Below are 23342 nucleotides of genomic sequence, written 5' to 3' on the forward strand. Positions count from 1 at the left end.
ATGAACTGTGACTGAACATAACTACATGAATTCCACAAGCAAAATGTTAAGCAAAAGATTCCAGAGACAAACATTGTTTGTACTTTAGGATTCCATTTACGTAAAAATGCAAAACTAATCTACAGTGTGACCACCAAGAGGAGGCCATTGTAGGTGTCTGAGTGACTTGGACAAGAGTGGAAGCAATAGAGATGGAAACATGTTGATGGTTCTGGTGCTTCTTAAAAGAGAGGTCATGGGCCAGGAAGGCAATGTAAGAGCTGTTCCCTGTACTTTCAGGTTTCTTTTCTTAGCCAAAGTAGGAAGTAGGGGTGGTGCCAGGTAGCACCTGCTGGTCCGGGGAGTGGGGGGTACCTTTATTATCAGCACTAACTTCTGCCACTCCTGCCATCTCCTCTCATATGTCAATAGAGTCATGATCTCCGAAAGAGCTCATTTGTCTATAGCCCACCAAATGCAGTGTTCTGTAATGAGGAAGTGGGAATCCTTAGAGAAACTCACAATCCAGTAGAGGAAACAGAACACTAAAAAGACAACAAACAGAAGTAAAACAAGCACGATTTAATAATCTCTTCTGGTTCAGAAAAAAATCAATCTGGGAAAGTTACACCATATTGAAGGAAGTGAGAGATACAGTCAAGTATGTATTAAGGCTCTTGCAAAGATGTTAATAATTCATAAACATTTAATAAGATTTCACAGTAAATATAAATCACTTACATAGCCATATCTTCTCTTCATACATGGCTTAGAGTATGGGGAACTATAAAAGACCCCATGAAGGTGAATAATGGAAAAGATAAAGGGGTCCTGGAGGAGAAAAGTGGGAGGAAAGAGGGGTCTACAGCTATGGAAGTACCCAGTGGACCAGTCAGTGATTGAAAGTGAAAGATATACCAATAACTTACACAATCTTTGCTATCAATTGTATGGATGCTCTGTTAACAGTCAACATTTGCACCAAGGCACCCTCCCACATATTATGACCAGAGTACTTAGTTATATTTGGGTGGGGAGTGGCAGGCCAGGGGTAAGTGTTGGAAGGTAAAGTTTACAACAGATTGTTAAATAGTGACTTAATGTGGATGAAAAACCAGATCAATTCTCTAGACCTAGTCCTGTGACATTCTGTATCTGGATGTCTTTTAAATCACTAGCAGAAAGAGGCAACTTTTCAGAAGTGTTGCAGGCAGACAGCAGAAAGTGAAAGCTTAAGAATGAATATTATAACTAGTAAACTGGGTCATTTGCTTGTTTGCTCTTAGATCCTCTCCCTGTCCTTTCTCTGTAAACTTCATTTCCTGGACTCTCTTGCCAGTTGGCTTCTGGCTTGGTTTAGTCAATAAAAGGCACTGGGGAGATTGAAGATCAGGGGTAACTGGAAGTCAGGTTGTTTCTTCCCTTTTCTCTCAGCTTTGGCCAGGGTCTCTGGGAGTGGCTGTGTCTCCTCCTTGGTCTCTGCTCCTACCATGAAGCCTCTGCTCCTGGCTCTGATTCTTGGGCTCCAATAATACTAATACTTCCCTTTATCCTTCTGGTCCTACTAGTGGTAAGTTTCAAGCTGTTGCCTCACTGGCCTTGGATTGGTTTTTCGATTCTTCCAACACCATTGCAACTAGTTCCCTATGTTAAATTCCTTCTACTAGAGTACATTGAATAGCTTCTGTGCTCATGACTAAACCACGACTGATCCAGCCAGAAAGCCCTTCTTCTGTTATAGTATGTGTGATTAGCACACTATCCTCCCACAGGAATTTCCATCAGGAGTTTTTGGAGGAAGGGGGTCAGGGAGGAAAGTTCAGAATTCCACAGTAACTGTTTTCATATTTTTAAATAAAGTTATGCAGTAACAGGAGAGGCATCAAAGATCACTGGGGAAAATGATAGAAGAGTTGGTGAGAGGACCAAGGGACTCTAGATTCTGCTGTCCACACTGAGAAAAGGAACAGATACCCTATAACAAGAAACCTGTGGGGGACCATTAGGTACCAAAAGTATACGGCTTCATAAGATGCATAAAAGCAAGTGGTACAGGAAAGGAATAAACTAAACTGTGACTTGGAATACAATGGGCAAATGTTGTGAGAGTAGAATGACTTATGTGGTGGAATACAGGAGGATTACAGACAGCTTAGAGGGCCTTTTCCTTGAAGTCACCCATAAGGAAGGGCTGAGAACTTGAAGGCACTGTTGCGAAGCTCTCCCAAACTGTATATGTCCCTCTCACGGCTGCCATTGACAGACAGAGGGCTTTCCAACCTGATTATAAATCCTCCATTATAGAGAGGAAGAGTACAAAAATCAGGCCAAATAACCTCTTTAATTTGTGGTCAGTCTCAGGCTGACTGGCCTGGTCCTAGGCCTGTTTTCCCACAAATCCATTCTTTACCTTCCCATTGATTGGCTCTTTATCTTGGAAGGAAGGGATTGATCCTATCAAGCTGATTTTTTCAGTATCCCCAGCAGCTGTCTTCTAGATGAGTTTGGGCAATGAGAGCCATTACTGGCAGGTTAGAGGGAGAGAGAAAGAAACCAGAAGACTTCTCCCTCTCCTTCTCTGTCTTGGGCAGAATCCCTGCCAAGGGCTGCATTTCCCTGGTGGGCCCATTTCTTTCTACATAGTCTGCTGTAGTCCTATCTTCCACCATATGATCCCAGTTTTTGGGTGCCAGTAAAACTACCTCTTCCCTCTGTCCTTCCAGCCTAGAGGTGGTAGAAGTTTCCAAATGTTAATTTCTGGCTTGCCTTGCTGTACCTTGTTTGGATTTTCAGAGTCCATCACTTGCTTAACTGATTTCTTGCATTTTATTCTTTCTGTTTTAAACACTCAAGTGGTTTCTGATCCTTAGTTAGACCCTGACTGATACACTAACCCTATAAAGGTGCTACACAGGCCAGAGATAATTAGGACAAGCAGAGTCCTACAGGTAACTACAGCTCTTGATCCCCGATCCAAAAAACCAAGTTCATACATTTTCCTGAGATCAATTTCATGGCTAATTCTTCTCCTTCAGTCCTCCAAACCAGAGAGCAACAAAACAAGTTGTGATAAATTTTCACATTTTACTGATTTTTCTTCCTATATCTGAGAGCCTCAAATTGTTGTTTTGAAATAAATATTTTATTACTTCTCTATTTTATGAGTAAGGGCATGGTGGAATTTCAAGGCTTAGAACACTTAGGCAGCTGTAGATCTGTATGGCCCAGCAGGTCAGATTTTAATATTATTATGAATTGACTTTTAATTTAATTTAATTAATTTTAATTTCTAAAATTTAAATTATTTAAAAAAATTAATATTCACTAAAACAGACTTTTTTTCCTTTAGGTGTACAGTTCTATGAATTGTAACACATATACAGATTAATATAACCACTACAACCAGGATTCAGAAAAATTCCATCATCCCCCCCAAATTGTCATGCCATCCCATTGTAGTCATACTCTCCACCTACCCCTAATTTCTGGCAGCCACTGATTTATTCTTCCCACTCCAAAGTTTTCTCTTTTTTGATAATTTTATATAAATAGAAAAATATGTGATGTTTTGAGACTGGTTTCTTTCACTCAGAAGAATGCTTTTAAGATACATCCATGTTGTTACACATACACTAGCTTGTTCCTTTTTATTACTGAGTAGTATTCTATCATAAGGATGTGCCACACTTTGTTTATCCATTCATTTGCTGAAGGCTATTTGAGTTGATTACATTTTGGGGCAATTATGAATAAAGCCAGTATAAATATTCACACACAGATTTTACGTGAATATAACTTTTCATCTCTCTAGGGTAAGTACTGAAGAATAGGATTGCTGAGTCATGAAACAAGTGTATGTTTAATTATATAAGAAAATACCAAACTATTTTCTAGATCTTCCATACCATCTTGCAGTCCCACCAGCAATGCATTAATATGAGATTTTCAGTTGCTCTGCATCTTTGTCAGCACCTGATATTATCAGTATTTTTTAAAATTTTGGCCATTCTAACAAGTACGTAGGGTATGTAGTAGTATCTCATTATAGCTTTAATTTTCATTACCCTAATGGCTAATCATGTTGAACATCTTTTTTCACGTGGTTATTTGCCATCCCTATATCCTTGTAGGTGAAGTGTCTAAGTTTTTTGTCTATTTTTAATGCAGTATTTGTTTTACTGCTATTGAGTTTTGAGAGTTCTTTCCATATTCTGGAATATATGATTTGCACATATTTTCCCAGCCCATGGCTTATCTTTTCATTTTTGTAATGGTGTCTCTTGAAATAATTTTTTTTATAAAGTCCAGTTCATTTTTTTTTTTCTTTCATGAATTGTGCTTTTGGTCTCATGTCTACAAATTCTTTGCCTAACTGCCCACTTTGTTCCAGGCCACAAAGATTTTCTGCTATGTTTTCCTCTAAAAGTTTATAGTTGGCTAGGATATAAGAGTCTGGCTAAAATGAGCAAAAGTATTCTGTGATGGTCAATTGGCTATATGGAATTTGTAATTAAGATTATCATATATTTTAATTATTTTAACTTTTGTGCTGCATATCCTTTATATCAGTAAAATTTATAATAAATGTGTGTGTGTACTTTTATTTCTGAAGAACTGGTTGTTAAAAACTTACCAGCACTGTCTTGAGAGCAATGCTGTGAGCTACACACTGGTGTCTTTAATTATGGATTTTGCATTTTTGTACACCTGGATTCTAGTTCTATGTATACCATTTACTGTGGTTAACTTCATGCAAGTCACTTAAACTTTCTAGACCTCAGTCTAAATATATGTATAATAGGTAAATTGACATAACACTGATTTTGCATGGTGTTTTACGGTCTGAACCCTCTAGTTTTGAGTAGTGCTTAACAATAAACTTTCAACAAATGGTAATTATTTTATACTGGTCTATTTTTCAAAACTTAATGTTCATAATGATCACATTGGATTATTTAAGGAAGGTTCTGTTTCACTCAATATATTTTATTTAAAGAGACAAAAGAATAAGCAATATGTTTTAGATTCAACCAAAGTGGTTGAAATAAAAATTCAACTGCTTAGGCACTTTAAAAAGGACATAGTATATGGACATTGTCTAGAAATTCGCTTGGGTAACAATCACAGTTTATTTCTGTAGAGCTTTATGGTTCCCAAAGTGTGTTCTAACACACCAGTCTCATCAGGTCTCCACAACCAGAAGATCCCTGTTGACCATAAGCATTTCTACAGCTATTACCTGATAAAACCAGGATCTTTTTTTGTTTTGTGGCAAACCAGAAACACTTTTCATTGCCTTTAAAAATAAATTTAAGTTGCCCTAGGACTTTCTGATATCAAGAAAAGCTGACCAGCCAATGGGCAGTCTAAGGAACTCCTCTGCTGTCCTATTGACCTGTAACCAGCAGGCTGGTTGCTTTTCCTGTTTGCCAGTTGCCTTTCTACCAAAACAGAGCCTTCCCTCAGACATCCTCTGAGCCTCACTCTAAAGTGGGAGCAAGATAACAGGAAGTGAGGGAAACTGGTTTGTGCTGTGGTCGACAGTACAGAGGTTAATGTGTCACTAAAGGAAGGTTCAGAAAGAGAACATCTAAGATAACACAGTCCTTCCCCATGGTTTAGAACAGTCCCAGTGCTTTTGTGCTAGTTATGCTTATGCGGAAATACTTTCCTAATAGTTCTGACAAACAAATGCACAAGTGTATGCATTTGTTTGTATTTCTGTTTGTATTTGATATATTTGTATATGTGTTCATAATCACACCCATTCACATACATATAACATGTGAGTCTGTGTTTAAAAGACATTTCTTCTGTGTCAAGGCCAAAAGGAGTCTCTACTTGATGTGTGTGCTTACTAAAGTATGTATTTAAAGACTTGTTTTGCTCCTGGGCAATACTTAGCCAAGGCATACTTTGCTTTTTCTTATACCAAGTGTCTGAGAAGAAACTAGATACATCATTGGACAATGTATATAATGCTCTAGATGTGACATGGTCAACTTATTGTAATGTGTAATAAAAAATGGGATATGAATTATGGAGAAAATGTTGTTTCTACTTGACTTTGGAATTGATTATGTGAGTAATGTCTTTGGCAATAAATTATCTGTCCCACTGGACATCTTCCTCTGATTGTGTAGTTTGTCATTGTCAATGTCCAAAACTGAACATAGATACCCAGAAATGACCAAAGCAGTGCATGATACAGTGGGATCAAAATCACTGGGGCAGTTTAGCTTTTATAAAGCAACCTAGAATTGTATTAGATTTTTAAGTAACTGAACTAAGAAATAATTGAATGTGTAGACAACTAAAATTTGCATGGTTTATCAGTGAAGCAAATTACCCAATCCTTACTTATGTAACTGAGATTTTGGTGCCAACATTGGATTTTCCATCTATTCTAATTAAATTAAACTTTGTTAGTTTAAGCCTACTCCACTAACTTATTGAGATCTTTTGAATCTCCATTTTATTCTATTTCAATTTTGTGTTTTAAAAGATGTTTGTGTTTTAAAAGATGTTCATTATTTGGTCTGTTCAGAATTCCCCCTCTTTTTTTTATAACAAAATCTCTTTCTTTTCATTTTTTTCTTTTTTTGTTTTTTAGAACCACTCTTCTGTATTCTTTATCCAGGTGGTTTGAGTAGAGCTGACCCAATGCCCTGGCTCAATAGGTGGGTATGTGATTTTGAGGTGGCTCATCAGAATACTCCATCCTGGCCACTGTTATTGATTCAAGATTAGATGTATAATGAAGTCAGGCTGAGTCATCTCAGGGCTACTGCTGGGAATTACTCTTCTCTGAAGTTGCTAACCTGATAGGATGTAAGAATGGAGTCATGTGAGTCATCTTTAACATCAAGAAGTTTATATAAAATGAAGTCAACAGAAAGGAAGCAGACCCAAGAGATTGTGAGAAAAAAAAAAAACAGTATTTTTATCACATCAGTCAAGTTTCATAATCCAAGCTGTGCTTATAGTCCCACTCCTGAAATTTTCTGGTTGAATTTCTGTCACTTGCAACTAAAAGAGCCTTAACTATTTTTTCCCCCACTCAAATGCTTCATTATCATGTTGAACTAGAAAAGAGTACAACACTCTCTGTCAAGAGCTCAGTCTTTGTTGAGGTTCAATTCAATGTTGGCTCTGAACACAGCATCCACCAGGTTCCATTTTTCTCTCTTGTTTCAAGGATTCCATGACACTCTCACAAGGACCTTGATGAATAAATCACCTACATAATATCTACTTGTCTAAAAACAGGACTGGAATAAAGATGCAGACGTAGAGAACAGACTTGAGGACATGGTGGGGAAGGGGAAGGTGGGACGAAGTGAGAGAGTAACACTGACTTATATACACTACCAAATGTAAAATTGATGGCTAGTGGGAAGATGCTGCATAACACAGGGAAATCAACTCGTTGCTTTGTGATGACCTAGAGTGGTGGGATAGGGAGGGTGGGAGGGAGGCTCAAGGGGAGGGGATATGGGAATATATGTATACATATAGCTGATTCACTTTGTTGTGCAGCAGAAATTAACACAACATTGTAAAGCAATTATACTCCACTAAAGATATTTTAAAAATAAATTAAATGATTGTCAAAAAAAAATAAAAATAGCAATAAAAATAAAAACTTTTAAAAAATGAAAGAGGCAAGCAAGTCATGAATCCAATCTGTTTTTCAATTGTAGAGGACAATTGCCAATTTTTTTTGCAGTTTGGAATCCTGTTTTCTTTCCAAAAAGCACACTGATTTCCTTTTAGAGAATGAACTATAACCCTCTATGTCTGTAGCCTTGGCAGACAGGCAAACCTAGCTTCCTGCCTCAGACCATGATTGCCTAGAGGTGCAGATAATTTCTGTATCTGCCTTTACAGGGGAAAGGGACAGGCATGTGACTAAGTTTGGCCAATCAGAGCTTCTCTCCTGAAATTTTGAATTTTGAGTAGTTTACACCAGGGTGAAATTATGGTTGTTTGCTCTTTTTAACTGTGGAGCACAGACCAGGCTTTTTTTTTTGGGGGGGGGGGGGTATAAGGTGGGTCTCCAACTTTCTGTTGCCTACAAACTAACTGGTACATGAAAGATCATTGTTTTCATAAGCTTTCACCAACCTTCTGTTTAATGATCAAACCTATACATTTTTCCAGGAATTCCTTTAATTGCTGTAACGAATCTTCTTCTCTCCTTGAAAATATATAGATATTTGATCTTTTCTGTAAGAAATCTCTTTCATATAGAAACTTCTTTCATCATCCATGGCTTCTCCAAGGCAAATGAGAGAGATTCTGCATGCCACATGTTGCCTTAATACCCCTGAATGGATTTCACTTGAAGATTTGGGTTTGTGTAAAGAAATTGGATAATGTCTTCCTAGGTTCTTCTCTAACGTGGCTTCAACTTACTTAGAATAGATTTCTAAGCCCTTTATACCTTAGAGGTTATTATTTTTGTCAAGAAAATGAAGGAGGAGGAGGAGAAAGAGGAGTAGAAATGTTAGCTATTGCTCAAGTCTGGAATAAAAGTCCTTGCCTCAGTCATAATGAGTTTACCACTTACTTGTTCCTTAATCTTGAGCATGCTGGCTTAATCATGGTAACGTTCAAGTTATTAATCTATGAATTAGAGATAGTAAACTCTACTTTTCATGGTTTGCTAAAGGAACTGCCAATAATAGAATTTCACTCAAGGCAAGTTTCTTCCCTCCTGTCTTACAGGCAGGACATTTGTAATTGCTGCCTTCTTGTCTTTACTGCACACATAGTTCTGAAGGACTTTCTCTTGTATTTGGCATTTTCCTAGCCTGGACCAGAAACAGTCATTATCTCCTTGGTATTTGCTCTTAATTATGAGTTCTGATTTCAGTGAGGAGTTCCCTAAAATCTTGGACAGAAGAGGAATAAGCTTGCCATTGAGAGTTTACACTATATAAATTTCCTAATGATGGATCAAAGCAGAGATTAACAAAGTCATCTTATAATGCTATAATGTCACTTGGGTCTGTGGTTCCCACACGTTGGGATTTCATAGACAAGTAAAATTTTAAAATGAAATAAGATCCAGGGTTTGTCACATTATAAATTTGCCAATGAAGGACATTAGAACTACAAATAATAAAATATCATGGAGGATGAAATCCCTCTCCCCAGAAATCAGGGAGTAAAATCGCTGATGCTAAGTATTAAATCAACTCCTAACAAGCTGTTATGTCAGAGTTTTGCCTAGTCTTTGTATTTCTGGAAGAGCAATAAGGGGATATAGCTGAGCAGGGCCAGTTTCTTTTTGAAGGAAGTCCAAGCAGTCACAGTTTGAAGATGGGTGTGGATAGGAGGCTGAGGTGCTGGTGACATAAAGGAAATGATCCTGTTCCACATAATAAAGGGAAGATCTAGTGACCAAGCTTTTTTGTAGAGAGGCAACCTTGCTCATTATGGGGCAGTGAAGGAATTATTTCCTTTGTCCTTATGAACTTAGTTTCATATGTTTTAAGCTGGTTGATGATAGGTCTAAACTAGTATGAAGATGTACTTTGTTGGCCCACATGTTACTTTAAAAATCGAATGCTTTCAGACACGTATGTATTTTTCAGCTCCAAAACAATTATATTGCTTTGTATATTATAGCTGTTTCAGTTACTCAACAACATTGCCTTTTTGGCGCTTTAGGCATATGACTCTTCTACCTTTAGTTTACACCAGGGATTGATAAACTACATCTGTAAGGGATCAGATAATAAATATATTAAATTCTGTGTCAATATGGCCTTTGTTGCAAATACTCAACTTTGCCATTGTAGCATGAAAGCAACCATAGCAACAGGTGAATAAATGGGTACAGTTGTGTTCCAATAAAATTTTATGTACAAAACAGAAAGTGATCTGGGTTAGGCCCCAAGCCCATAGTTTATCAGATCCCGGGTTTAGACTATCATGTTTTTGATAATTAATATTTGATCTTGGAAGATGTTATGTATCTTTGAAGACATATGTGAGTATGTGTGCAACCAGTCTGATTGGTCAGTCAGGCAGAAAGAATGGATGTATCTGAAAGTCATTTGACTGGACTTAGAGTGTCAAAGACCACCTTCAACACTTTACTATAGCCCTGACCTCAGGGTGGTATTCTAAACTGAACAAATCAGACATATGAAAGTGCACTTCTATTGGTGGAGATCATATGGAGAAAATTCCATAAAAAAATAGAATTTAGAAAAAGTAGTATTTTGAAGAAAAGCCTCAGCTTGAAATAAGGTGAGTAACATTAGGTAATGCACATGTCCATCAAAGAGACTATATAAAGAATTTAATTTACCAATAGCTTTTCCCTTGAGTCCAACAGATAATCATATTTAGTGAGTAATTTTATGGGCTTTCTTTAACTGTTATTATTTTTAGAAATTTGTAATCCTTATAAAGGCTCAATTGAAATTCACCAATATTCATTTTTCTCCTCTTCTGGCACACAGCTAAATTACAATCCCCTTATAGTAAGGACCCCCTTGCAGTCAGGTGAAGGTTGTATGATTGAGCTCAGATCAATGGAATGTGGGTGAAGTGAGGTATGCTCTTTCCAGGACAGGTTAATAAAACATTGGCTATTTATGTTCCTCCCTCATTTTCCCCTTCTGTAGCAACCTCAGAGGCCATGTATTAAAGATGGAAGAAGCCTGAGCCCCTGAGGCACCTCATGAAAAATATTCAATCAGTCCCTTCCCAGGACTTTCCATGAGTGAGAAATACAATTTTATTGTGTTAAGCTGCTGAGATTTGAGATGGGTTGTTGGCAGCTGACCCACCAGAGCTAATACATGGGTAAGCAGCTACGACCTGGTGTTTTCATAGCATGGAGAATAAGGGAACAGACGAAGGAGTAGAGAGAACTGTGCTCTGTGACCAGAGAGAGGCAGCCCAAGGAAGTGCACTACCTGTGATCCACCCCATTATGATCCACATGTGTATGGGAACTGGACAATGCACTAAGGAGCAACTGACAGGTGGAAATCTCAGGACAGACACTCAAGAAAGGTGACTTGAAGGGAAGAAGCTGATGCACAATATGTATAGATATATAAATAATCAAACTGAGATGTGTGTTTTGGAGTTTTTGTATATGTGTCCTTATTTTTCTTATTTTTCCAGAGACTACTGAAAACTTTATCATGGAGGAATTTCTGTTCAAAGAACCATTTGAAAACCATCACCCCAGGATGACTGAATGGGTTTTTCAAAATGATGTGGTCAGTCATGAAAATATGGACTAAAATAGAAACAAGAAACCATCATTGGTTATGGCTACTGCAGCAACATCTAAGGAAGAGAGGGTCATAATCAGTCATCATTGGCTGTATCCCCTTCCACTAGCAAGAACATTCTTAAGATGAAAATGGATGTAGGAAGTGGTTAATCATTGGACTTTAGATGTTCTGATCCTGTCAACAAAAACATTCTCACTGTAAAGTGGATGAATCAGGATATCTTAGCTACCATTAAATATTTAATTCATCCCGTTCCTCTTGTTCTGATTCCAGAATGTGCAGGTCATGATGACCTCAAAGTTTCTCACTTCTCTACATTTACAGGATTCATCATAAGTTGCAATTGGCCTTTTAGTTCTATGCTTTCTGATGAATTTAGATAACTCATAAGGTGGAATAAAAGTTTTATACCTCCATCTTATGAACTTGGGTAAAATAAGTTTGGTTCGGAGACATGGAATTATTTTTAATGAATTAGCAAGTTCGGGTTCTTTAGTTTGCAAAGATGAGTGCTAGACTCTAGACTGTGATACTTTTACTAAGAAAGAAAATGTCACCCAATGAGGATTTTTAGCAGACAGCCTTCCCTCTCATTTCTTACGGAAAGCATACATCATACACAGCTGATATGAGCACTGTTCTGATTTGCATTTCTATTGTTCTGTCTTTTCATATGGTCTTGATCATTAAGGATGCATCAGCAGAGGGTAACAGAAAACCTAACTTTAAAATTTAAAAACTCCAGAATTAGGAGCCTATCTGACACAGACAATCCCTGTAGGTCTTTTGGCTCTGTCCTGTCCTCTGTGTTGGCTTTACCCTCATGGTTGCAAGTTAGAGACAAAGGGGCTGATGATCGACAGACCCAGTAACATCCAGAGACAGAAGAGACCAAGTTCTCCTTATATCACTTTTTAAGAGCTGTAAAACCTTTCCCAGGAACTTCCCAGCATACTTCTCAAATTTCACTGGTCAGAATTTTATCATTTGTCTACGCCTAAATTTGCATTAAAAATAAGACCACTGTATGTGTCTTAGAACAAGCAGGGTCCACCTTCCCAGGGTTAGAGATGGAGGCAGCCTTACCTGAAGACCTTGACCACAAGAAATAGGGTAGAAATCTAAGCAAAATCAGAGTTCTGCTATTAAGGAGAAAAATGGATGGTAGGTAATGTGGGATGTCTACAAATACGGCCACAAACAATACCTTGCATGTAAGGTATCACTTCTCTCATCAAGAAATGGTTCTATGTCCCCTCCTGTGGAATCAGGGCTGGCCTTGTGATATGCTTTGACCAATTGAATGTAATGAACTTGCCATCTGGGACTTAAGAATCCTGGACTCCTTCTTTTCCATTCTTTGGCAGCTTTGTGTTATAGCTGTCATGTAAATAAGCTTGAAGAGAACTTGTGAAGAAAGAAAGTTCCAGCCATCCCCTAGTTGTTCTAGCCACCCAGGCTGAATGAAGCCACTAAATTTGCTTCATTCAGTCACAAATATTCTAGTCCCAGGCAAGCTCATACTTGAATTTATTTGCATGAGTGATGCCAGGTGATGCCATATGAAGCAAAAGAAACACAAAGAGATGAACCCAGCCACTTCCTAGAATTACAAGAAATAACAAATGTTGATTTTTAAGCTACTAGGTTTGGGAGTATTTTTTTCACATAGAAATAGGTAACTGTCTTAGTCCATTTGAGCTGCTATAACAAAGTACCTCAGACTGAGTGGCTTATAAACAACAGAAATTTACTTCTAACAGTTTGGAAGCTGGAAGTCCAAGATCAAAGTGCCAGCATAGTCAGGTGAGGGCCATCTTCTGGGCTGCACTCTTATCACCATATTCTCAAATAAAAAAGGGAGTAAGGGAGCTCTTTCTCATAAGGGTACTAATTCCACTCATGAGGACTCTGCTCTCTTGACCTAATCATCTCCCAAATGCCCCATCTCCTAAAACCATCACCTTGGGGGTTAGGTTTCAACATATGAATGGATGGGGTGGGAGGGGAGTAGCTATGCTACAAACTATAGCAATAACCTTGTAATTATCCCTCATGTTTCTGTATTCATAGGGAACTTACCTGTGCCATCACTTTTTTTTTTTTACACCTTTATTGGAGTATAATTGTTTTACAATGGTGTGTTAGTTTCTGCTTTATAACAAAGTGAATCAGTTATATATATACATATGTTCCCATATCTCTTCCCTCTTGCGTCTCCCTCCCTCCCACCCTCCCTATCCCACCCCTCCAGGCAGTCACAAAGCACCTAGCTGATCTCCCTGTGCTATGCGGCTGCCTCCCGCTAGCTATCTAGCTTACGTTTGGTAGTGTATATATGTCCATGCCTCTCTCTCGCTTTGTCACAACTTACCCTTCCCCCTCCCCATAATCTCAAGTCCATTCTCTAGTACGTCTGTGTCTTTATTCCTGTCTTACCCCTAGGTTCTTCATGACATTTTTTTTTCTTAAATTCCATATATATGTGTTAGCATACGGTATTTTTCTCTCTCTTTCTGACTTACTTCACTCTGTATGACAGACTCTAGGTCTATCCACCTCATTACAAATAGTTCAATTTCGTTTCTTTTTATGGCTGAGTAACATTCCATTGTATACATGTGCCACATCTTCTTTATACATTCATCAGATGATGGATACTTATGTTGTTTCCATCTCCAGGCTATTGTAAATAGAGCTGCAATGAACATTTTGGTACATGACTCTTTTTGAATTATGGTTTTTTCAGGGTATATGCCCAGTAGTGGGATTGCTGGGCCATACGGTAGTTCTATTTGTAGTTTTTAAGGAACCTCCATACTGTTCTCCACAGTGGCTGTATCAATTTACATTCCCACCAACAGTGCAAGAGGGTTCCCTTTTCTCGACACCCTCTCCAGCATTTATTGTTTATAGATTTTTTGATGATGGCCATTCTGACTGGTGTGAGATGATATCTCATTGTAATTTTGATTTGCATGTCTCTAATGATTAGTGATGTTGAGCATTCTTTCATGTGTTTGTTGACAGTCTGTATATCTTCTTTGGAGGAATGTCTATTTAGGTCTTCTGCCCATTTTTGGATTGGGCTGTTTGCTTTTTTGTTATTAAGCTGCATGAGCTGTTTATAAATTTTGGAGATTAATCCTTTGTCAGTTGCTTCTTTGCAAATATTTTCGCCCATTCTGAGGGTTGTCTTTTGCTCTTGTTTATGGTTTCCTTTGCTGTGTAAAAGTTTTGAAGTTTCATTAGGTCCCATTTGTTTATTTTTGTTTTTATTTCCATTTCTCTAGGAGGTGGGTGAAAAAGGATCTTGCTGTCATTTATGTCATAGAGTGTTCTGCCTATGGTTTCCTCTAAGAGTGTGATAGTGTCTGGCGTTACATTTAGGTCTTTAATGCATTTTGAGCTTATTTTTGTGTATGGTGTTAGGGAGTGATCTAATCTCATACTTTTACATGTACCTGTCCAGTTTTCCCAGCACCACTTATTGAAGAGGCTGCCCTTTCACCACTGTACATTCCTGCCTCCTTTAACAAAGATAAGGTGACCATATGTGCATGGGTTTATCTCTGGGCTTTCTATTCTGTTCCATTGATCTATATTTCTGTTTTTGTGCCAGTACCATACTGTCTTGATTACTGTAGATTTATAGTATAGTCTGAAGTCAGGGAGCCTGATTCCTCCAGCTCCATCTTTCATTCTCAAGAATGCTTTGGCTATTCAGGGTCTTTTGTGTTTCCATACAAATTGTGAATTTTTTTTTTCTAGTTCTGTGAAAAATGCCAGTGGTAGTTTGATAGGGATTGCATTGAATCTGTAGATTGCTTTGGGTAGTAGAGTCATTTTCACAATGTTGATTCTTCCAATCCAAGAACATGGTACATCTCTCCATCTGTTTGTTTCATCTTTAATTTCTTTCATCAGTGTATTATAATTTTCTGCATACAGGTCTTTTGTCTCTTTAGGTAGATTTATTCCTAGATATTTTATTCTTTTTGTTGCAATGGTAAATGGGGGTGCTTTCTTGATTTCACTTTCAGATTGTTCATCATTAGTGTATAGGAATGCCAGAGATTTCTGTGCATTAATTTTGTATCCTGCTACTTTACCAAATTCATTGATTAGCTCTAGTAGTTTTCTGGTAGCATCTTTAGGATTCTCTATGTATAGTATCATGTCATCTGCAAACAGTGACAGTTTTACTTCTTCTTTTCTGATTTGGATTCCTTTTATTTCTTTTTCTTCTCTGATTGCTGTGGCTAAAACTTCCAAAACTATGTTGAATAAGAGTGGTGAGAGTGGGCAACCTTGTCTTGTTCCTGATCTTAATGGAAATGCTTTCAGTTTTTCACCATTGAGGACAATGTTAGCTGTGGGTTTGTCATATATGGCCTTTATTATGTTGAGGAAAGTTCCCTCTATGCCTAATTTCTGCAGGGTTTTTATCATAAATGGGTGTCGAATTTTGTCAAAAGCTTTCTCTGCATCTATTGAGATGATCATATGTTTTTTCTCCTTCAATTTGTTAGTATGGTGTATCACGTTGACTGATTTGCGAATATTGAAGAATCCTTACATTCCTGGAATAAACCCCACTTGATCATGGTGTATGGCCGTTTAATGTGCTGTTGGATTCTGTTTGCTAGTGTTTTGTTGAGAATTTTTGCATCTATGTTCATCAGTGATATTGGCCTGTAGTTTTCTTTCTTTGTGACATCCTTGTCTGGTTTTGGTATCAGGGTGATGGTGGCCTCGTAGAATGAGTTGGGGAGTGTTCCTCCCTCTGCTATATTTTGGAAGAGTTTGAGAAGGATAGGTGTTATCTCTTCTCTAAATGTTTGATACAATTCGCCTGTGAAGCCACCTGGTCCTGCGCTTTTGTTTGTTGGAAGATTTTAAATCACAGTTTCAATTTCAGTGATTGTGATTAGTCTGTTCATATTTTCTATTTCCTCCTGATTCAGTCTTGGCAGGTTGTGCATTTCTAAGAATTTGTCCATTTCTTCCAGGTTGTCCATTTTATTGGCATAGAGTTGCTTGTAGTAATCTCTTATGATCTTTTGAATTTCTGCAGTGTCTGTTGTTAATTCTCCTTTTTCATTTCTAATTCTATTGATTTGAGTCTTCTCCCTTATTTTCTTGATGAGTCTGGCTAATGGTTTATCAATTTTGTTTATCTTCTTAAAGAACCAGCTTTTAGTTTTATTGATCTTTGCTATCATTTCCTTCATTTCTTTTTCATTTATTTCTGATCTGATTTTTATGATTTCTTTCCTTCTGCTAACTTTGGGTTTTTTTTTTTTTTGGTTCTTCTTTCTCTAATTGCTTTAGGTGCAAGGTTAGGCTGTTTATTCGAGATGTTTCCTGTTTCTTAAGGTAGGATTGTATTGCTATAAACTTTAGAACTGCTTTCGCTGCATCCCATAGATTTCGGGTCATCGTGTCTCCATTGTCATTTGTTTCTAGGTATTTTTTTTTTATTTCCTCTTTGATTTCTTCAATGATCACTTCGTTATTAAGTAGTGTATTGTTTAGCCTCCATGTGTTTGTATATTTTACAGATCTTTTCCTGTAATTGATATCTAGTCTCATAGCATTGTGGTAGGAAAAGATACTTGATACAATTTCAATTTTCTTAAATTTACCCAGGCTTGATTTGTGACCCAAGATATGATCTATCCTGGAGAATGTTCCATGAGCACTTGAGAAAAATGTGTATTCTGTTGTTTTTGGATGGAATGTCCTATAAATATCAATTAAGTCCATCTTGTTTAATGTATAATTTAAAGTTTGTGTTTCCTTATTTATTTTCATTTTGAATAATCTGTCCATTGGTGAAAGTGGGGTGTTAAAGTCCCCTATTATGAATGTGTTACTGTTGGTTTCCCCCTTTATGGCTGTTACTATTTGACTTATGTATTGAGGTGCACCTATGTTGGGTGCATAAATATTTACAATTGTTATATCTTCTTCTTGGATCAATCCCTTGATCCTTATGTAGTGTCTTCTTTGTCTCTTCTACTAGTCTTTATTTTAAAGTCGATTTTGTCTGATATGAGAATTGCTACTCCAGCTTTCTTTTGGTTTCCATTTGCATGAAATATCTTTTTCCATCCGCTTACTTTCAGTCTGTATGTGTCTCTAGGTCTGAAGTGGGTCTCTTGTAGACAGCAAATATATGGGTCTTGTTTTTGTATCCATTCAGCCAATCTGTGTCTTTTGGTGGGAGCATTTAGTCCATTTACATTTAAGGTAATTTTCCATATGTATGTTCCTATTCCCATTTTCTTAATTGTTTTTGGTTCATTATTTTAGGTATTTTCCTTCTCTTGTGTTTCTTGTCTAGAGGAGTTCCTTTAGCAGTTGTTATAGAGCTGGTTTGGTGGTGCTGATCTCTCTCAGCTTTTGCTTTTCTGTGAAGGTTTGAATTTCTCCATCAAATCTGAATGAGACGCTTGCTGGGTAGAGTAATCTTGGTTGCAGGTTTTTCTCCTTCATCACTTTAAATATGTCCTGCCACTCCCTTCTGGCTTGCAAAGTTTCTGCTGAAAGATCAGCTGTTAAGCTCATGGGGATTCCCTTGTGTGTTATTTTTCCCTTGCTGCTTTTAATATGTTTTCTTTGTATTTAATTTTTGACAGTTTGATTAATATGTGTCTTGGCATATTTCTCCTTGGATTTATCCTGTATGGAACTCTCTGTGCTTCCTGGACTTGATTAACTATTTCCCTTCCCATATTAGGGAAGTTTTCAACTATAATCTCTTCAAATATTTTCTCAGTCCCTTTCTTTTTCTCTTCTTCTTCTGGAACCCCTATAATTCGAATGTTGGTGTGTTTAATGTTGTCCCAGAGGTCTCTGAGACTGTCCTCAGTCTTTTCATTCTTTTATCTTTATTCTGCTCTGCAGTAGTTATTTCCACTATTTTATCTTCCAGGTCACTTATCCATTCTTCTGCCTCAGTTATTCTGCTATTGATCCCATCTAGAATATTTTTCATTTCATTTATTGTGTTGTTCATTGTTTATTGCATCTTTTGTTCTTCTAGATCCTTCTTAAATGTTTCTTGCATTTTGTCTATTCTATTTGCAATATTTTGGATCATCTTTACTATCACTACTCTGAATTCTTTTTCAGGTAGACTGCCTATTTCCTCTTCATTTGTTAGGTCTGGTGGATTTTTATCTTGCTCCTTCATCTGCTGTGTGTTTTTCTGTCTTCTCATTTTGCTTATCTTACTGGGTTTGGGGTCTCCTTTTTGCAAGCTGCACGTTCGTAGTTCCCATTGTTTTTGGTGTCTGTCCTCAGTGGGTAAAGTTGGTTCAGTGGGTTGTGTAGGCTTCCTGGTAGAGGGGAGTAGTGCCTGTGTTCTGGTGGATGAGGCTGGAAATTGTCTTTCTGGTGGGCAGTTCCACATCTGGTGGTGTGTTTTGGGGTGTCCGTGGATTTATTATGATTTTATGCAGCCTCTCTGCTAATGGGTGGGGTTGTGTTCCTGTCTTGCTAGTTGTTTGGCATAGGATGTCCAGCACTGTAGCTCGCTGGTCATTGAGTGAAGGTGGGTCTTGGTGTTGAGATGGAAATCTTTGGGAGATTTTCGCCATTTGATATTATGTGGAGCTGGGTGGTCTCTTGTTGACCAGTGTCCTGAAGTTGGCTCTCCCACCTCAGAGGCACAGCACTGACTCCTGGCTGCAGCACCAAGAGCCTTTCATCCACACAGCTCAGAATAAAAGGGAGAAAAAGTAGAAAGAAAGAATTAGTAGAAGTAGAAAGAAAGAAAGAAAGAAAGGAGGAGGGAGGGAGGAAGGAAAGAAGGAAGGAGGGAAGGAAGGAAAAAATGAAAGAAAGAAGATAAAGTAAAATAAAGTAAGATAAAATATAATAAATTTATTAAAATAAAAAAAAATTATTAAGAGAAAAATAAATCAGATGTATAGAACTCTAGGACAAATGGTGGAAGCAAAGCTATACAGACAAAATCTCACACAGAAGCATACACATACACACTCACAAAAAGAGGAAAAGGGGAAAAAATCATAAATCTTGCTCTCAAAGTCCACCTCCTCAATTTGGGATGATTCATTGTCTAAAGGAGGGAAGGAAGGAAAGAAAGAATGAAGATAAATTAAATAAAGTAAAGTTATACAAATAAAAAGTAATTAATAAAAAAAAATTTAAAAAATATCGGATGTATAGAACCCTCGGACAAATGGTGGAAGCAAAGCTATACAGACAAAATCTCACACAGAAGCATACACATACACACTCACAAAAAGAGGAAAAGGGGAAAAAATCATAAATCTTGCCCTCAAAGTCCACCTCTTTAATTTGGGATGATTCGTTGTCTATTCATGTATTCCACAGATGCAGGGTACATCAAGTTGATTGTGGAGCTGTAATCCGCTGCTTCTGAGGCTGCTGGGAGAGATTTCCCTTTCGCTTCTTTGTTCTCACAGCTCCCAGGGGCTCAGCTTTGGATTTGTCCCACCTCTGCGTGTAGGTCCCTGGAGGGCGTCTGTTCTTCGCTCAGACGGGATGGGGTTAAAGGAGCCGCTGATTCGGGGGCTCTGTCTCACTCAGGCCGTGGGGAGGGAGGGGCACGGAGTGCGGGGCGAGCCTGCAGCGACAGAGGCCGGCTTGACGCTGCACCAGCCTGAGGCGCGCCGTGCGCTCTCCCAGGGGAGCTGTCCCTGGATCCCGAGACCCTGGTAGTGGCGGGCTGCACAGGCTCCCCAGAAGTGGGTTGTGGATGATGACCTGTGCTCGCACACAGGCTTCTTGGTGGCGGCAGCAGCAGCCTTAGCATCTCATGCCTGTCTTTGGGGTCCACGCTTTTAGCCGCGGCTTGCACCGGTCTCTGGAGCTCCTTTAAGCAGCGTTCTTAATCCCCTCTCCTCGCGCACCAGGAAACAAAGAGGGAAGAAAACGTCTCTTGCCTCTTTGGCAGGTCCAGACTTTTCCCCGGACTCCCTCCCGGCCAGCCGTGGCGCACTAACCCCCTGCAGGCTGTGTTCACGCCGCCAACCCCAGTCCTCTCCCTGCGCTCCGACCGAAGCCCGAGTCTCAGCTCCCAGCCTTGCCCGCCCCGGCGGGCGAGCAGACAAGCCTCTCGGGCTGGTGAGTGCCGGTCGGCACCGATCCTCTGTGCGGGAATCTCTCCGCTTTGCCCCCCGCTCCCCTGTTGCTGTGCTCTCCTCCACAGCTCCGAAGCTTTCCTCCTCCACCACCCACAGTCTCCGCCTGTGAAGGGGCTTCCTAGTGTGTGGAAACCTTTCCTCCTTCACAGCTCCCTCCCACTGGTGCAGGTCCCATCCCTATCCTTTTGTCTCTGTTTATTCTTTTTTCTTTTGCCCTACCCAGGTACGTGGGGGATTTCTTGCCTTTTGGGAAGTCTGAGGTCTTCTGCCAGCGTTCAGTAGGTGTTCTGTAGGAGTTGTCCACGTGTAGATGTATTTCTGGTGTATCTGTGGGGAGGAAGGTGAGCTCCGCGTCTTACTCTTCCGCCATCTTCCCAGAAGCCGAACACCATCACTTTTTAATATATGTACAGCTTTTTTTTTTTTTAAGGTCACATCACTAAGAACATTTATTTACAGATTTTTAAATGTTTGTCAATGTCTTTCGCTTCTCTCAGCCATGTTCTTTTAGATTGGTGCATATTTTGAGCCCTAGGGAAGGAAGCAAAATTATGTCTTTTTTTTTGAAATATACATTTCTGGGGACTCTGCATTTGAGAAAAGCCCAGCTATGTTCCTTGGAAAGGAATCTGAGGCAACCACAGCCCTGGGCAAAGGCAACCAGTAACATATCTGCACACAGAAGGCACTCGTTCATGCCAAAAATGCCAGTTGAGTTGAAATCATCATGGTGCATTGCCGCCTCCCTGTCTGTGCCCCTATTCACCTCTGGTGGGCATTGAGGTGATAGAAATCCTTATGTTGTCCTTGGCAGTGCAATGGACACATGAACTTTTTAAAAAGCATTTTGATGTTTGGGATAGATTCCTGATGGATAAACAGCAATGGCTTGTAAATTTAGGAAAAGCCTTGCTAAGAAAGATAAGTTATGCAAATTTAGAGACCACTCAGGTTTCTGCCTCACTTTACAGAAAGTTGTAAAATGAAAGATGGCCAGATAGTCCTAGAAAGACCCTGGGTATACCATCCTCTTTACAATTAGGCAGTTCAAAATCTACACCATGTAGGTAGATAGCAGACTCTCCTTGGGAGAATTCCAAAGGAGATACCATAATTTCTCCATGTAACTCAAAGAATTGTGAAAGGAGACCCTATTCCACTCCATTTCCATTTATCCAAACTCCCAGTACAAAACCAAGCACACACAGCACATGTAAGTGCACATACATACACAGATTCAGACAAGTTTAACCCAAATTTTTAATGCCACAATTTCAACCCATTGTATCTTTCTCTGGACTTCATAAACAAATGAGCAATTCTCCCTACCTTCTTGCACTACCTGTAAAGAGCTCAAGGACGATGGAATTCTACTGCAGTGAAAACAATTGCAGCCTAACACTGGGGACTTGTTACACCTTCTTTTGTAAAACGCAAAATATAAAATGCAAAAGATTACACACAAACTCAGTTCTTCTCTAAATCATTGCATTATTACATGATTTATAATCTCTCTGAAGCTCCTCTTCCCAGAGAAACGATAGAGTGCCTTAAAGGTAAAATTGTACAAGAAACAGAATAATAAATGGGAGGTAAGGGAAATTCTAGAATGGTTTACTTCTTGTGCCAACCTGGGTCCCAAGTCACGAAGAGAATCATAGGCCTAAACAAAATTATTTTACAAAATTTATTGTACCCATTACCTTAGCAAGTGACGTGGGGGTTCCTTTTGATAGTAGGTATTAACATATTCAGTTGAAATATTAATTTAGTTATTAAGTCACTTTTTCCTATTCCTGGAAAAAGAACAGGAATAAGAACACTGTAAATTATAACATTGGATTATGACTGTCAAAAGGCTTATGTAATGTTGGTTAAGTGAATCCATGTAATCCAGGAAGGCAATTTCATTTATCTTGCTTTGAGGCATGAGCATGAAACTGTGAAGAAGAGTGTGTGCCCCTAAGTCCATAAGGGTGTCACCCCCTGAAACCCGTAGTTCTCTATAACTGTGAATGCTGACTACAAAAGATAAGTCTATATGATGATTATGTAATGCAATATGAATAAAAGTCATGGCTCTCAGATTTTAATGTGCATACAAATCTCCTGGGGATTTTGTCAAAAAGCAGATTCTGATTCAGTAAGTCTGGGCTAGGACCCATGAAGAATCTTGCTAATAAGCTCCCATGGAAACATGCTAGACTACCTCTAGAAAACATCAACTGTTCTGTTGAAAGTAAAATCTTTAGTCAACTACTTACAGGTGGAGCATATTTTTCAGAGCTTCAAGTTTCACTGTTCCATTTATCTGGGCCTATAGAATTAATACCCATTTCTTCATTAAACTTTTATATTTCATCATGTCTTTGAAATAAACAATGCCTAAGAATTTGGAACAACAAGAAGTAATTATAATGATATAATAGTAAGTGAGGAAGATCTTAGAAGCAAATACTACCTAAGGTATATAGACAACATTCTTAGAACACACATTTACAAATAAAATTGGAGGAAAATTCAGTTAAATGTAATAAGGGTGGTATTGATATATGGATGGTAGTATGGTATGCATACATGCTTTTATGTGTGTGTCTATATTTTTTTCATTTTCTTTTAACCTTATTGTATTTCCAAAAAGAATTAGGATAGGCCAATTTCCATGTCACAAAAAGCCTCTCTTTCTAGAAAGTTAGATTAAACCATGTTGATGACAGAGGAGCAGTGGTTTTTCTTAAAATTTTGCAGAAATAGGTAAAGTTGTTTGGATACTTGTTGACAAAAAGGCTACAGACCCAAAAGAAAAAAAATTTTTTTTCAATAAACTTCACAGAATTTTTTAAATTATTGGAGTCTTTATTCCCTTAAATCTGGAAAGCTTTACTTGAATGATCTGGGAAGAAAATACAGAGAAAAAGGAAAATTAACCAAATCTGCTTGGTTTTTATTATTC

This window comes from Tursiops truncatus, chromosome 15, assembly GCF_011762595.2.
Source record: "Tursiops truncatus isolate mTurTru1 chromosome 15, mTurTru1.mat.Y, whole genome shotgun sequence".
Taxonomy (NCBI): domain Eukaryota; kingdom Metazoa; phylum Chordata; class Mammalia; order Artiodactyla; family Delphinidae; genus Tursiops; species Tursiops truncatus.